Below are 15,476 nucleotides of genomic sequence, written 5' to 3' on the forward strand. Positions count from 1 at the left end.
TACCGGCTGAGAGAACATTTTTTTTTTCCTATGCTCAGTTTGGTAAAGGAAGTGTTCCAGTCTTCTTCAAGATACATAGAGGCACCTGCATCATGCCTTGGGAGAGATGTCAAAAGTCTAGGGATAAGAGAGGAAAAGGAGGCTATGAAGTCTGCTTTCCATTAAGATTTTTTTACTTTGTTTCCTAATTCTAGATATTTGCCCGCTAATCTTGAAATTTAAAGATTTTTAGTATGATACACCTGCCTCATCCATTGCATTGCACCGGAGCCTGTGTCTCCAGCATTTGCATGGCTAACCCGAAGGCTGAGGGCAAAGGTGGGAGGAGGAAGAAAAAGGCAAGAAGGAATTTAAAAACTATCTGATGATCATGCATGCTCTGATTATCCATGCATGTCTGTCTTTACCACTAAATCTAGTTCTTAGCCCTATTCTCTCAAAACTGAAAAAGAAGATCAGACTTATGATTAAATCCAGCCAAAGAAAGGGATCTAAATGCCCCCTGGGAGACTGCCAGCACTGCATAGGCTGTACTCCATTCACTAAGGAGGATTTGCTTATTTCCCTCTTCTTGGCTCTGTCCCGTTTCCTAAAAAGTTCACCACAAAGAGAAGAGGGAGCAAAATCAGTGATGTCCAGAAACTGCAGGGATTGGTTCCATAATCATACTGTTCTCTTATCCATTTACTGCTAAACACAGATTTTTTGGGTCATCCAATCTGCTCTTCCATCTCATACACTTTACCAGCTTTTTTGCATTCACTACTGCTTAAACGTAGGTTTTTTTCCTTAGAAGGAAATGAAAATTTACACACACACACACACCCCTCCTCTTCCATCTGCTTTTCCCTTATAATTAGCATTTTTGCTTGGCCATTTTCCTGGGAAATGGAAGATGTATTTAAAGCATATCTGAAATCTTGAGAGCAATCCTCTAATTGTAAATTCACAACCCAAAGTGTGGGAGGCTGCCACCTCCTCCAGGGACTGGTGATGCATAGAGCTGTGTCTGTCTGTGTACTGGGTTTGTGTAGCAGCAGTCTACAGGGTTGTTTGCTCTGAGAAGCTGCTGGAAGCTTCCCCTGTGTTCAGCAGAGCCAATAACAGCCAGTTCAAGATGGACCTGCTGATGACCAAGGCTCAGCTCATCCTCAGCACTGGTAGCACCTCTGAGATAACAGATTTAAGAATGGAGATAAAAACCCCTGCACAATAGCAGCCAGAGAACATATGGGTGAGAATATACCAGAGAAACAGTCCTGCAGACACCAAAGTCACCGAAAAGGGAGGGGGAGGAAATGCTTCAGGCACTGGAGCAGAGATTCCCTTGCAGCCCTAGGTGAGGCAGACTGTCCCTCTGCAGCCTATAGAGGTCCACTGCAGAACATATCCACTGGCAGCCCACAGAGGACCCCACACTGGGACATGTGAATGCCCAAAGAAGACTGTGACCCTGTGGGAAGCCTGTGCTGGAGCAGGCTCCTGGCTGGACCTGTGGACATCTGGAGAGTGGAGCCCATGGTGGAGCAGTTGTTCTGGCAGGACTTGTGACTCCACTGGGGAAGTCACACTGGAGCAGCCTGTATCCAAAAGACTGCACACTATTTAAGGGACACATCCTTGAGCAGTTTGTGGAGAACTGTGCTCCATGGGAAGGACACACATTGGAAAAAATCATGGACAGTGATCACATGATCACATCATGACTCCTGTGGCAGGGACCCAGCACTGAAGCAGGGGAAGAGTGTGAGGAGTCCTCTGCCTGAGGAGAGAGTGGCTCAAACAGTGTGGGATGAAGTGACCATAGATCCCATCACCATTCTGCTGCACTGCGGGAGCAGGGAGGAGGCAGGGAACCCAGAAGTTAAATTGAGCCCAGGAAGAGGGAAGGGGTTGGGGGAAGGTGTTTTTATGATTTAGTTTTATTTCTAATTGCCCTACTCTGATGTGTTTGGTAACAAATTAAATCACGTCCCCCAAGTCCAGTCTGTTTTGCCCATGATAGTAGTTGGTGAGTGATCTCTCACTGTCCTTCTCTTAAAACACGACCCTTTCATTATATTTCCTCTTCCCTGTCCCCCTGAGGAGGAGAGTGAGCACACGGTATCCAGCCAAGATCAACACACTACAGCCTATCAGAGAAGACCCTAAGCTGATAAATTTTTTGATGATTCTGAAGGCTGAAGTTTTGGATTTAAGCATATAGATCTCACTAAAGTCCTACCTAAAAAATATTAATCTTTCAGGAACTGGAACAGAGGGCACTAAATACACAAACCATGTAGCTGACATTTGCCTTGGGAGTAAATACAGAGAAAAGCATAAGAGAAAGGAAGCTTGAAATAATGCCAGGTACCTGCTTTGAACATTAAGATAAAGGAAATGCAAGCATCACTTTTTGAGCTTTTATATTTTATTTAAAAATTTTAAAATTATTGGAGTAAAAAAAAATACAGGTAGGAGTAAAAAAAAAAAAAAAAAAAGGGAAAAAAAGTAAATGTATATATATGCCCAGAGTCTAAATCAGAAGTGCCTATTAAATGCTGTCTACAGCTTGTAGAGTCAGTATATTTAAAAGACAGCTAGATGCACAACTGCACTGAATTAAATATGCTTGCAGAGATATAAATACAGATGCATTTGTCAGGATTTGCACTTTCTTAACAATACACCTGTTACTTCAATTACTTTTGACTGCTGCCTGTTTAGATACAGGACAGGACTGTTTGCTCTACATGTTATATTACCTGTCAGCCACTATCATTATGGAGCTCTGAATAATGAAAGAGTCCATGGAATACTATAAAGAAAAAGTAATAATGAATATGGAAGGTCAGTATAAGCTGTTCTGCTTCCCAGCAGTTAAGAATCAACATGTTCATTAAGCCTCTGGGTTATAAGTTCCCTGTTTCTTCAAAGTAAACACAAAAATTACCAAACACATATTTCTGCCCCAGTCATGCCTCAGCCAAGGCTAACACATAAGGCTGGAGTGAACTCATTCACTCCACAAAGTCTGTTTCTGGACCCCCCAGAGAGCATCCTCCCAGTTCACTCGCAGTGATGTTCAGAGGACCACCCTTTTAGGTAAAAGCCATTTAGACAGCACATAGCCAGAAGAAATCCAGAACTGGGCAAAGCCAGCATGCTGCCATAGTGAACAGATGTTTGATAAAAAATATGTCACACCAAAATAAAATCAGGGCCAAAGAGGGAAACATGGATAAAGGTAATGGAGTAGAAAATAATACCACAGTTATAATAGTGCTTTTGTACTCAGGTGGACTATTGTATCCACTTTTGGACTATAATAGCATGACAGGTTCACAGGCAGGAAATGGAATGCTGAGAAAAGGATTTCTGTATAAGAAGTATGTGATTTTAGAAAAGTGTCATTTTAGGTAAGAGTTGAATTACATGGGTACATTGCAAGTAGGACTGAACAGCTTGTTTTCCTTTACCCTACCTGGAGAACAGCTCTGGAATTTTCTGCATTGTCTGAAGGCTCTGGACTGAGAGGAAATACTTACTTTCACACAATGCATAAATTAACTCCTTATTGAAAAATGGCATCATGCCTAAGAGGTTTATAAGCCTCAAAATACCTGTTGATATGGCTAATGAGAGAGACATTGTTGCTGAACATAGTTTCACAAAAAAAAAAAAAACTCAAATAAACCCCTTCACTTCATGCTCCAGGGAAGAAAACAGAGACTAACAAGCAGAAGCCAGAGAGAAACTCCCTTAACCACGTATGGACAAAAACTAGAATTCAATTTTTACAACTCTGAGGAAGAGTCTACTAACCCGCATAGAGCAGTACTCAAAGTTCCTACATAAAGATGATCTGTGCTGTAAAGGGCTGTCTGTTTAAAGAAAGTACATCAGCAGATAATGAACCTTCAAGATATCAGAATACCCCTTAAACTCCTGGATCTAATGCACAATTAGGGTGCAGCAGTGCTTGAGCAATGGCCTTACCCTACTAACAAGATGGAAAAAGCTCTGGTTTTGGAACAAGGAAATTATGTGCTGATCAGTTTTTTTTGCACTACCAGTGTTTGCACTGGCTTCAGGTCAATAGTATTTGTGGAACTGCATTTATCTAAAAGGGATTTAGAGAAAACTATGGTTATTTGGGTTTTTTTAAATATTGCTGTCATGTTTTATCAGATCTGCCAAGTCTCAGCTAGGGGAATTAACCAGGCAATTTGGCATAAGGAAGCAAGTGAACCAAGATGTGCCTAAAACTTGTTTCCCCAAAGCTGCCAAGCCAGCATTGCAAATGCTAATGTTTTTTTTTTGCAGATGCTCAATAGTTGCAAAAGGCATAAGAAAATGACATCTGGTCATTTTTCTAAAGGCACATTTCTTCTAAATAAAAAAGTATAATATCTCTTTTTTATATTTTTTTTTTATTTCTCAATTTTCTTCTTACAATGTCAGGTGTCGAAGATTTTTAATTATGATTAGTTTGTAATAAAAGGGCCAAGTTGCTTTTCTGAGCACATAAAAACGAACAAACGCTTTAGCAATAGCTTGATCTTAAAACTGAAGTAATTTTAGAAGCGTAATACATGTTCTGTTTTATGTTTAGAAAAGAAATTTTCAGCACAAAGTAATATTCCACATTCCAGAGATCAAAGTACTTCAAGACATTTTTTAGGCTAGAAATTTCATTGCTAGGGACTGCGATCTCTTCATTGTTCATTGCTCTTTGAAATTCTGAGCAAAGTAATTCCTAAAAGATCATAGAATTATAGAATGGTTTGTGTTAGAAGGGACTATAAATGGTCATCTTGTCCAGCCAAGCAAAAATGCAATCCTTCATACGGTCCTGGAGTAGTCCTTAATGACACCTCTGACTTCATTCTCACAAGAGTGCTCATTCTCTCCAGGGCAATGTTCTGGGTAGTTCCAAAGTCATGTATTTAGATATGTCTATGTCAGGATTTACTTGCCCATCAGACTGCTCTTTTCTGCATACAGACTCATTTACTACTGTGGAGACAAGGATTCTGTACGTATTCCCATGGTTTTGGAGTGAACTTCTCAACAGTTTTCTCCTGAAAAAAGACAATGAGCAACTCTTACACAAAACTCTTACACTTTTTAAAAGAATAGTTCTTTGGAGAAACTTAAAATTAATAATTAGCATGTTAAAAGTACTGATGCTTTCTCTTTTATTTCTTCTACTCCCCTCTGCTCAGTTTTTATTAGCTTTGTGAAAGTGTGTTAGTTATGAAATTGTCACTTTTGAAACCTTAGGGGTTTCGTTTGTTATTTAAAATTTTTATGACTCAATAACTCCTTGAACTTCTTTTCCAGTTACTTTCAAAGATTTTTTACCAGGAATGAGCTGAATATAAGGTTTGGAACATGCCAGTATTTTCTTTGTTTCTGCATGAAGGATGAGATTCTAAAGAAGTTCAATTTGTTGTCATTTGCTGGTTACATGCTTTTCTCTGTTTTAACTTTTCTCAATTCTCTGTGTGTTTGCAGAAAGAAATGTGTACTTGTTTTATTGTCACCCTATGTTTGGATGGGTTTTTCTTTTTGCCTTTTCACCTTTTAAAAATAGATTGGCCAAATCAATTTTCTTCAATGTTTTCTCATCATGTGAATGAGACTAAAACTCTAAATTGTTTTTCATTTATATTAACATCTTCTTGTCTCTCAATGAGAGTGCTTCAGTCTCCAAAACGAATCTCCTGTATTTTCATTTGCTTTGTACTTCATTCCATATGCTGTTCTAGTAGCCTCTCCATTGTTTCAGAATAAGACAAAAGTTTCTCACAACAGCATAAATCACATAAAGACTTCCATTGCTTGCTGAAGGGTGATTATCAGAGCTCAGTAATCTGCATGTCAGGCTCTTAAGACTTTTATTTGCTCATTGAAATGTTATGGTAAAACAGAAATTTCTCTGGAAGCTTTATAAATGGCAGATATATTCTTTAAATGATCCATTTATCTTCCAATAAGAATATAAGGCTATACAGAGTGTCTCTTCTGTGCTGGGCACTGATTTGTCTTATGTTTATGTTTTGTTATGATTTGGTAATGATATGGGGCTTATTTCTCCTACTTTCCTTGAAAGTTGGAAGCATATTTTTTTCTCTTCATAGTTCCTCTCATTTAATGTTATCATTTTAACAATTGGGTGAATGCATTCACTTTTATAGCAAATCACATTTTTACATCAGTACACTATGTATGGTCGTACTGTGAAATATATCTTAGGAACATGGGAAGATAGGAATTGAAGCTGGTTGGGCTAAATTGTTCTTTCCATCCCACATACTGCTTCTCACAGCACACAGATTTTAAGGAACCTTCCTTAAGGAACTGAAGTGCAAGAATATTCATATTCATACAGTGGACAACTGTAAAAAACCTTGCCCACAGTGAGAAATTTGTCTTCATTAGTGAATGTTAGTCTGTGACTAGAAACAAAATGATTTTATAAATTACTATATTTACTGCAGAATGGGTGGCAAGGATATTTGGGGCCACTCTGCAATCTGAGATATGGCTAAACCATCAGAGAAACAAGTCTGCTCCTTTACCTACATACATACTTAAATAGTGCCAACAATTGAGCTAAACCTTTAAGGTCAGTCTCAATGAGTTCACTGACTAAATTTTGCAATTTACCCCATTTAAGGTTATATTGGTTGACTTTCAGCTTCATTAAAGACTTGTTTATTCTAGTATTAGGACAAAATTGGGAAAAACTGTAAAGAAAAATGGCATTCATATAGCATTCTGTATCTTATGTAGTTTTGTCATATCTTTTTAAATTAATTTCTTTCCCAAGCTAGATAATCTCGGTTTAGGCAATCTGTCATCACAGAAATTGTGTCATGTTCTTAGTAATTTTTATCACCTATTTCTACATTTCCTTTATCTCTTTTTCAAAGAGATTGACCAGGATTGAGCACATATTGTAGCTGAGGACACATCATTGACATTAATAATACTTTCAGAAAGACAATCTGTCGCATCCTTTTACATTGTAACATCCTATTTGTTGCTTTGTCAGGTTTTTTTTTGGTTTTTTTTTTTTTTTTTTTTTTTTTTTTGTTTGGTTTTTTTTTTTTTTTTTTTTTTTTACCACTGATGTAGAGAACTTAATTCCACAACATTTACCATAAATTAGGAAGGCAGAATTAATTTGATTTGTTCAAGTAGGTGCTTAGGATCTGTAGATAGATAATACAGTATTTCATCTGTCATCATGTTGCTCATTTGACTCTCTGGCATTCCCTTCCCTTTCACTTACTTTAGGATTTATTTTAATTGTTATTTGTTTGTTCTCCTCCATTTCATAAGCCTCCACCATATCATTAATACTAAAACTACCCTGTTTCCAGACTGCATGTTAAAGGAGATAGTCAACATGAACAGAGTTGCCTAAGAAATTTCTGATTCAACATTGCCCATAATAAACTTATTTTGAGTTTAATTTGTGTGGTGCAGTGTGAAAATCTGATGCTATCCAGACACCCAGCAGCGTGCCAGATCCTGTCAGACTAGTAAAGCACCTGTATACCCAGAGGGATAGCCCTGGAGATGTGCAAAGACACACACGACAGTGTCAGCTAAAGTGACTGCTTTTTGTGTCACAGTGAAAAGGTATTCCTGACTCACTGATAACCCAGGCAGGACAACACATAGGTTTTGTTTTTTTTTTTCCCTCTTCAGTGGCTGTTATGGTGTATCTTCTATGATTCATGTGCTGCAAAATTTCAGAGCTGCTATCAGAATGGTTCTTTCTCCTCAAATAGTTTTTGAGTTGTCCTTGCTTTTTTGAAAGCAATCAATTTTTATTAAAAATTATTCTCAATAGAAAACAAAATAAAAATAAACAAAATGTCTTCCTTGGCTTCTTAAAAGAAAAAAAAATAGTGTGTGTATTTGCATGTATAGAATATTTACCATTTGCCTTACTCACATTGTTTTTTGTTTAAATGAAAGAACTTTTTTTTTTTCTGGTAGGACAACTGATGTTAAAGTTTTTTGCTACATGCCATGGAATGCTATTAACAAAACCTGACAACATTCTGAGTTTCTAGAAAATGTATTGTTACCATTCTTGGGTGTCTGAGGTTAGAGTATTTCTACATACTGTTAACTATCCATCCTGAGGGTAGTTCTGTTCTTGGCTTTGACATCTCACTCTTGTAAGTGCAATTCTGAATCAAGAGGTGTTAACATCTTACCCCTTTTGTGGTTAGTTTGACATACAGGATGATTTCTGCAGCCCAGCCCAAAAGTTAGTCTGCAGTCATGTGTTTTCTTGGATGTTACAAATTAGCATCTGATTTTGGGATCCATATTTGCAAAAGGAGAAAAAAGTCTGTAAATAGGTCATGGAACAAATTCTCCCTTTGCACTGAGGAGATTTTATTAAATATAATATTAGTCATAATTAGTTTACAATTATAAATTCCTTAAAAAGAGTAGTAAATTTTATATAGCAGCTTGAAGGAAATAAGAATAATGTCTACATTGATAAATAATCTTAATTACCTTTCAATTGCCACCTTCAAACAAGGTTAAAAATTGCATCCTAGAAATGGTCTAGACCATGTAGCATCTTCTGCACATTAATTCCCAAGACACACATTGCATTTTCTAAGGCTGAGCTTGGTGTAGATCATCCAGTCTTGCAGTCTTGGACATACACCTCTGACATGCTGATAGAACCTTGATTTACCCTACAAAGCTATAAGCTGGTTAATGATTTTCAACCAAAAAACCTGTAACTTCTTAGAGAGCTTCCAAGATCTAGATTTTCTTTATTTTCTCTGACAAGGTTTCATGATCAAAATAAAAACAGCCTTTAAAATGAACAAGTTATGGTGACAAGAAATATTTGTTCTTAAATTGAGATCTGGCATTTAGAAGAGAAAAGTCAGGGTTTACTTTCACTTTTGGTTAAATAATTGAGATTTTTTTTCTTCTTTATTTTTTTTTTTTCATTGTCTTTCCTTTTAAGGACTACTGAAAAAAAGAACAAAATAAGGCCCACAGATTAGACAAGAATGATTGGTAGATACCAGAACTCCTAATCCCTTCTTCACTGTTAGTTTTAAGAGCTGAGGAGGAGAAGGGAGGTCAATCTTGTACTTTCGTGATGACATTTCAGAACCAGCTCAATGAGTGCTCTTAAGTTTCAATTTGCCAAAAGTTCTACCAGCAATCAGAGCAGCGTTGCTGGTACTCCAACCTATCAGATGCTAAGGATATCACATTATAAGTATCTTTTTGTTGACTCTGTTAATTAAATATAGTTATAGACCAGATAAGAAGAATGCAAACTCTTTTTATCACAGTTTAAAGGATAACCAAGTGTTAAATGTGAAAACTCATCTGATTTTTTTTTTCAATCAGGATTAAAATTCAAGTGAAAGAATTAACCTATCTGCCTCTACACTCCACAGGGATTTTTATTATTCAGATTTATTCATTAGCAGACTTGCTATTCATGTTTGTTCTATTTGCTTTCATTAAACTTTTGGCATTATATATCTTCCTATTGCATTGCTAACTAAAAAATAAAAGATCTTAGTGCTATGATATAAAATTCATATATCCCGACCAATATAAATGGTATATTCTTTCAATAGTAAATAAAGGGAGTAAAGAATAGCAGACAAATATAAATTTTAAAAAGAAAAAAATAGTGAAGATTTTTGTCGTCACTGAAGTGTAAATTTCTTCTTATGGTAACACATATGCTGTTCCTGCATCATGATTTGTATTTTGAAATACTTTTTTTTTTTTTTTTTTACATTCATTAAATACATTGACAAAACCCACAGTTGATTCAAAGAGATATAAATGTATTCTTCTTGTTTCACAGGCAACAGAATAAATGCCATTCCCATTATGATGCAAAACCCATCTACTCAATGCTTCTATGAACCCATTAAAAAAATCATGGGAAATAGTCATCAGTGAAAAAAGTCCTCCAGTGTTGTTCCTTCACCATGAAAGTTGTTCTCAAAAAAATCACTTGAAGTGTTATGCTGTTTTCATTTGGAGTAATTTCTGCCTGGCAGGGCAACCCCGCTGTACCAAGGTCACAGCCTTCTCCTGGGCTGTCTGCAGTGGTCTGTCAATCCATGTGCTCAGGTGACTCCTCTTTTGGCTGGGGTTAATCCTTAACTAAATACTTGGGCTCAAGCCTTGCAGGTTTTGGGTCTGGCTGCTGTATAGCATACCCAGGGCTCCACATCTCCTTCCCAGCTGGCTCCACATCTCCTTTCCTGCAGGGCTGGATGCTGTTCTAAGTAACAAGTGTCCCTCTGCAAAGTCTTGGATAATTGAATTTTCTAATCTCTTTTAACTGCCCTGTGTTCTGTCCCCAACACTTTGTGCTCAGCACAGCCACCTTCATCAAAAGTCTCAGTTTTTCCTTCAGCAAGGGAAGGCAGGATTTGCTGGAAGCAATACACACAGACACAGAGCTCCAGTTCCCAGGAGCAACCTGTGCTATCAGCCATTTCTATGGTCACTTGGTAGCAGTCACAGGTGCAACCTCTGTCTTATCATGTCTCATCCTGGACTTCAAGGACCAGAGATATTGACATGAAACAGTAAATTATAATAATCTAATTCATGTGACAGTGATATCTCTGGTGATATCTGATTCACTCAGCCAGGGATGCTCAGCAATTTCTATAGATATCCAACCCTGCTTCATCACATCCTTGTCCTCTCAGATTTTATTCTACCCTCCACAGCCTCAGTGTCATGCTGTCATGTACTTACATCTCCCGAATCAATCATAGATGAGGCTTCAACTCCAGTCAGTGCACTTAAATAACAGGTCCTGGTCAACAAATACAAGTGGGGCCAAGTTTTAAAGGGATGTTCAGGAAAAAGAGATGTATCAAGGTGAAGCTGCTTAGTCCTCATTAATTTCCTAGCAATCTAGGAGTTTGTGGTCATAAAGCTTAGGTCAAACCCTTTCTAAACAGCTTGGTAAAAACACAGTCATGTGGGGAGCAATCAGTCAGTGGGACAGCCCTGCAACCGGGCCACTGGCTGGCCAGGCAGGACTGGCTGAGTTAGCACTTACCCTGCACCTCATCCTCATACACTTGGGTCAAAACAGCTCTAAATTGGATGTCAGTCTTTCTTTGGTACTCATATTTTCCTAACCCTTAACTCTGTGCTTTCTTTATGTCTACTTCCTCACTGGTGCGAGATATGTAAGGGCAGGGCTGTCCACAGACTTTAAACTGCTTTTCCAGAATAATGACAGCAGTAATGAACAAAGCAGCATTAATGAAGAGCAGTGAAGTAGCACAAAGCCACCCTCTCCCCACCCAACCCACAGCAGTCATGAACGATAATAGGACTCTGTGCCCTTCTCCTTCATACACAGAGAGCTCACCTCGCAGGAAGAATCAGACAGCCCTCCTCAGGGCACTCTGCTCAGCTTCAGTCCTTCTGACCTGTACCCAGCAGATCAAAGGTCAGAGCAAATATCATATCTCTATCTGTTGCTCCTTAAGTAAATATTCACAGCAGTCATTGTCACCTATTTTGGTTCAGTAACATGAATGCAGTAAGGCCAGCTAAAATGAGGACCTTCCTTTAAAGAGTTCAAAAAAATAAGAAGAACAAAATAATTTTAAATTCAATAGTGATAAGTGTTTGTCTTCTCAAAATGAAATTTTTAGTGCATTTACATGGTTAAGTGAAAAGAAACAATCCCTGGATTCTCTAAGCATTTTTGTAAGAGTGGAAAATTCATTTGGGTTATTTTGTCACTCTTTTTTTTTCCTACTTTAACAGGTCTGAGGGAAACTCTAATACTAGTAAATACAACAATTGCAGTCTGCTATGCAAGAGACATTTATTCTAGTCACAGACTGAGCTATTATTTTCTAGAAGATTTTACACATGAAAATATGAGGTTGCTTAAATTCCAGGATAACCTAAGTTACTGTTCATTTGAATTATTTGAATTATTGCCAGCTTTTGAACAAAGAACTCATAAACCAAAGTCCAGACTGAGGAAGAAACTCACACACAGGCCATGGCCATTTTGCTGTGGAGCTTGTGCAAATCAGGGCCCAAGATATTTCCTGAGATAAGGGGAACAAATTTCCATCATAGAGTGTCCAATGGTGTTAATGTGTCTCAGATCTGGAGCCAGGTGAAGGTTTTGCTGCTGGAGCCTATGCTTAGCATGAGCATTAATTCCTGAAGAGCGCAAATATTTCCTTTGAATTTATTGATCAGGTGTCACCAGAGAGCATGATGTAGATCTCAAAGGCTTGCATTGTAGCTCAAATTCAGTCAGTAAATTCAGTCAGTAATACTAGCATTCTTAGTTAAGTGTGCAATATTTATCTGTACTTTAAACTACATAATTTTCAGAAAATTAGTGCAATTTTTAAAAGTGTATTCATTAGTATAGTCCAAATTTGAGTGACAGACCACATCTGTAAATTCAATACTTCCCTACTAATTAGAATGTTTCTTCAATTATAATCTATAGGTTTTATATGTGAGAAGAGTATTATATCCCAGCAGGGAGGATATTCTGGACTTGCCAAGACACTCAGAGAGAATCTCTATATATTAATACTGTACGTATGCTTGGTCTATGCTTTTTACCAAAGATAATCAGGAAGAAGGTGGTGAGGTGAATAAGGTTCCCAGAGGGCCAGAAAGGAGCAGGGAGAGAGAACCCCTGGCAGTAAGTGCAAAATGCAAACTGCTTCTTGAAAACAAAGTCTAAGCAAAGAAAGGGAAAATTAGATACCAATGACTGAAGTAAGAAAAATGAAGATTCCTTAGGGGCTTCCATTCAGAATAACAGAAACACAGAAAAAAGGTGGTAACACAACTCAGAAGCATACAGGAGGACAGGTACCCAAGCAGAGGAGCCTAAGAGGAGAGGATGGAAGACAAAATAAAAAATTGAACAGGAAGATGGAAACTGAAGACCAAAAAAAAAAAAAAAAAAAAATCAAAAAAAAAACCCCCCAAAAAAACAACAAAAAACCAAACACCAAACAAACAAAAACAAAAACAAAAACAAAAAACCCAAAAACAACCAAAAAAACCAAAACAACAACAACAAAAAGACATCACAACCCAAAAAAAAACACCAACAGAAAAACCCCCAAAACCCCCAGAAATGTGTCAATCACAGGGAGAAGGAAGAAAGTAAAAATAATGGAGACAAATGGCCAGTCAGTAGCAGCAGAATCACGAATCACCAGAACTGTAGACCACTGTGGTACCAAATTGTGTACCACTCACTGTGGTGATTGCACAGTGAGTGGGCATCTCAATAAAAGTACTGGCAGGAGATCAGTATGCCAAAGGAGCCAGGTTCATCTTTTACATTACTACAGTGAACTTGCTGGATTTGTGCTTGTGTTGAAATGTGCCCCAGGAGATCAGTTGCTCAGGAGACTTCAGATCAATAAGCAATAGGGTGGATAATTGATATGGCAGTTAATAAATGGGAATTTTATGGTAATAACAATGATCTCTAGGTAATTAAATCATCTGTATGGCAGCAAATCAACAGCAGCAGATGACTGTAGCAAACCACAATGGATAATCTTAGAATGAAATATAAGAAAATTATATTCCTTTCAAATTCTATTAGCCACAAACAATTAAAATGACCCCAGATAGAAAATGGAGACAGATGTTTAAAACAAATTAAATGGCAGAGTAATTAAAAGCAAGAGGATGTAGCAGTAGTCAGGTTATCAAAAGTGACAGCACAAATGGTCTAATATGAAATCTGAATGGTTCACAAGAAAGGAGAAGTCGGAAGGGCAAGGGATGCAGGTCAGCCCATCACAGAGGACACATCCCAGGCCCTACAAGCTCCTCTGTCAAGAGCTGTGGTAAACATAACTTTGCTACCACAACCACCACCTGTGTTGGGTGCCAGAGGTACCCAGGTGAGTGTGCAAAGTGCCTTTGGGGATTCCCTGGCAGGGGTGATGCAGTATTTGGCACAGGATTGCCAGGGCAGGTGATGGGGCTGGCAAGGGTCTGGGGTCTTTTTGCAGCTCCCTCTGCAATTCTGCCAACCAGCCTGGGTGCCACACAGGGCCACCACTGGCAACCTAAAATTATTTCTGGAAGGCTGGGAAAAACATTGATCTCCATACTCCCCCCTTCACTGAATAAAGCTACTATTGGGGCAGCTTTAACAGACTGTTGTTCCCAGTTAATATTTTTGATAAGAAAATTTTCTGAGATCCTCTACTCTCCCAGATCAGTGAACAGTGAACACATATGGATAAATTCTTATGTAAATCATGTGTGTCCCCAGAGCAGTTCCCACAGTACCAGTTTTCAGCTCTGAGGGCAGTGGATGCTCAAACACTGACCCAGCATCACCATGTTCACCACTAAATCATATCCTCAAGTGACACATCTACTGCATTAAAATGTATAGGCTTAAAGAACAACTTGAGAGGATTTTCCCCCATTATCAAATGTTTCATACCCACAGTAATAAAAGTTTGGCATTTCTGGCTCCCTGTAAATGTGCTAAGTCACCAACTTGCTGAAAAGTGTGACAGACACTTTCATTGCTCTAGTTAGTACCATTCCTATGTGAGATGGAAAGCCATTCCTAACTCTCTTCTTCATCCCACTGACTGCAGAAGGATATTAAAAAGCTGTCAGCAGCACATGCCAGTGCTAAAATACCTCAAGGTAAAGACACTAATGAGATTTGGAAGTTTAAAATTACCTTTGCCTCACTCAGAGCAGAGGTTTGCTGAAAGTTTTACTATCACTTCAACCAGGACAGCACCCTCCCCATATATGCCAGTGTGGGTATCAAACCTATATTTTTATTGTTCTCAGAGAAATACAAATCACAAAGGGACTGGGTAACAGAGGTAGAGCTATTCCTTTTCTTCTGACTAATATGTGAACTGAATTGTAACAGATTCATAAAATGAAATAAATCATTTAAAACTACCTGCAATGTTTTATACTGAATTTATTAATAGTCATATCAATCCTTTTTGAGATGACAGAGAGAGCAGGGTCGAGGCTTGGATGGGACAAGGAGAGTGGAGGAGAGGAAAACACATAAATATATACTGTTGGCTTGATCCAATGAGTTTTTCAGATAGCAAGCAAACGGAAATATTTCTTTGCATTTTCCTCTGTGTTTTTCTTCCACAACACAGCTTGAAATTGACAACCCCATGGATACGATGTACAGTAATATTTTCTATGAAATGGATGGCCTAGAATTTTTTTGTGAAAATCAGAAATGTCTTTAATGCTGGACATTTTTCTGAAGCAAATCTTTTTTTGAGAGAAAAAATTGTTGATTCACATCCTTTGTTTCTGTCTAGTACTTCCCAATTAACACTTTTGTATTTCTTTCAGCTTTTTTTCATCATCTGAACCCAGAAATAAGCTCCTACCAGCTGAGGAACCACAGACCGTCTCAGTGG

This window comes from Vidua macroura, chromosome 3 (genome assembly GCF_024509145.1).
Source record: "Vidua macroura isolate BioBank_ID:100142 chromosome 3, ASM2450914v1, whole genome shotgun sequence".
In the NCBI taxonomy this organism is placed as follows: Eukaryota; Metazoa; Chordata; class Aves; order Passeriformes; family Viduidae; genus Vidua; species Vidua macroura.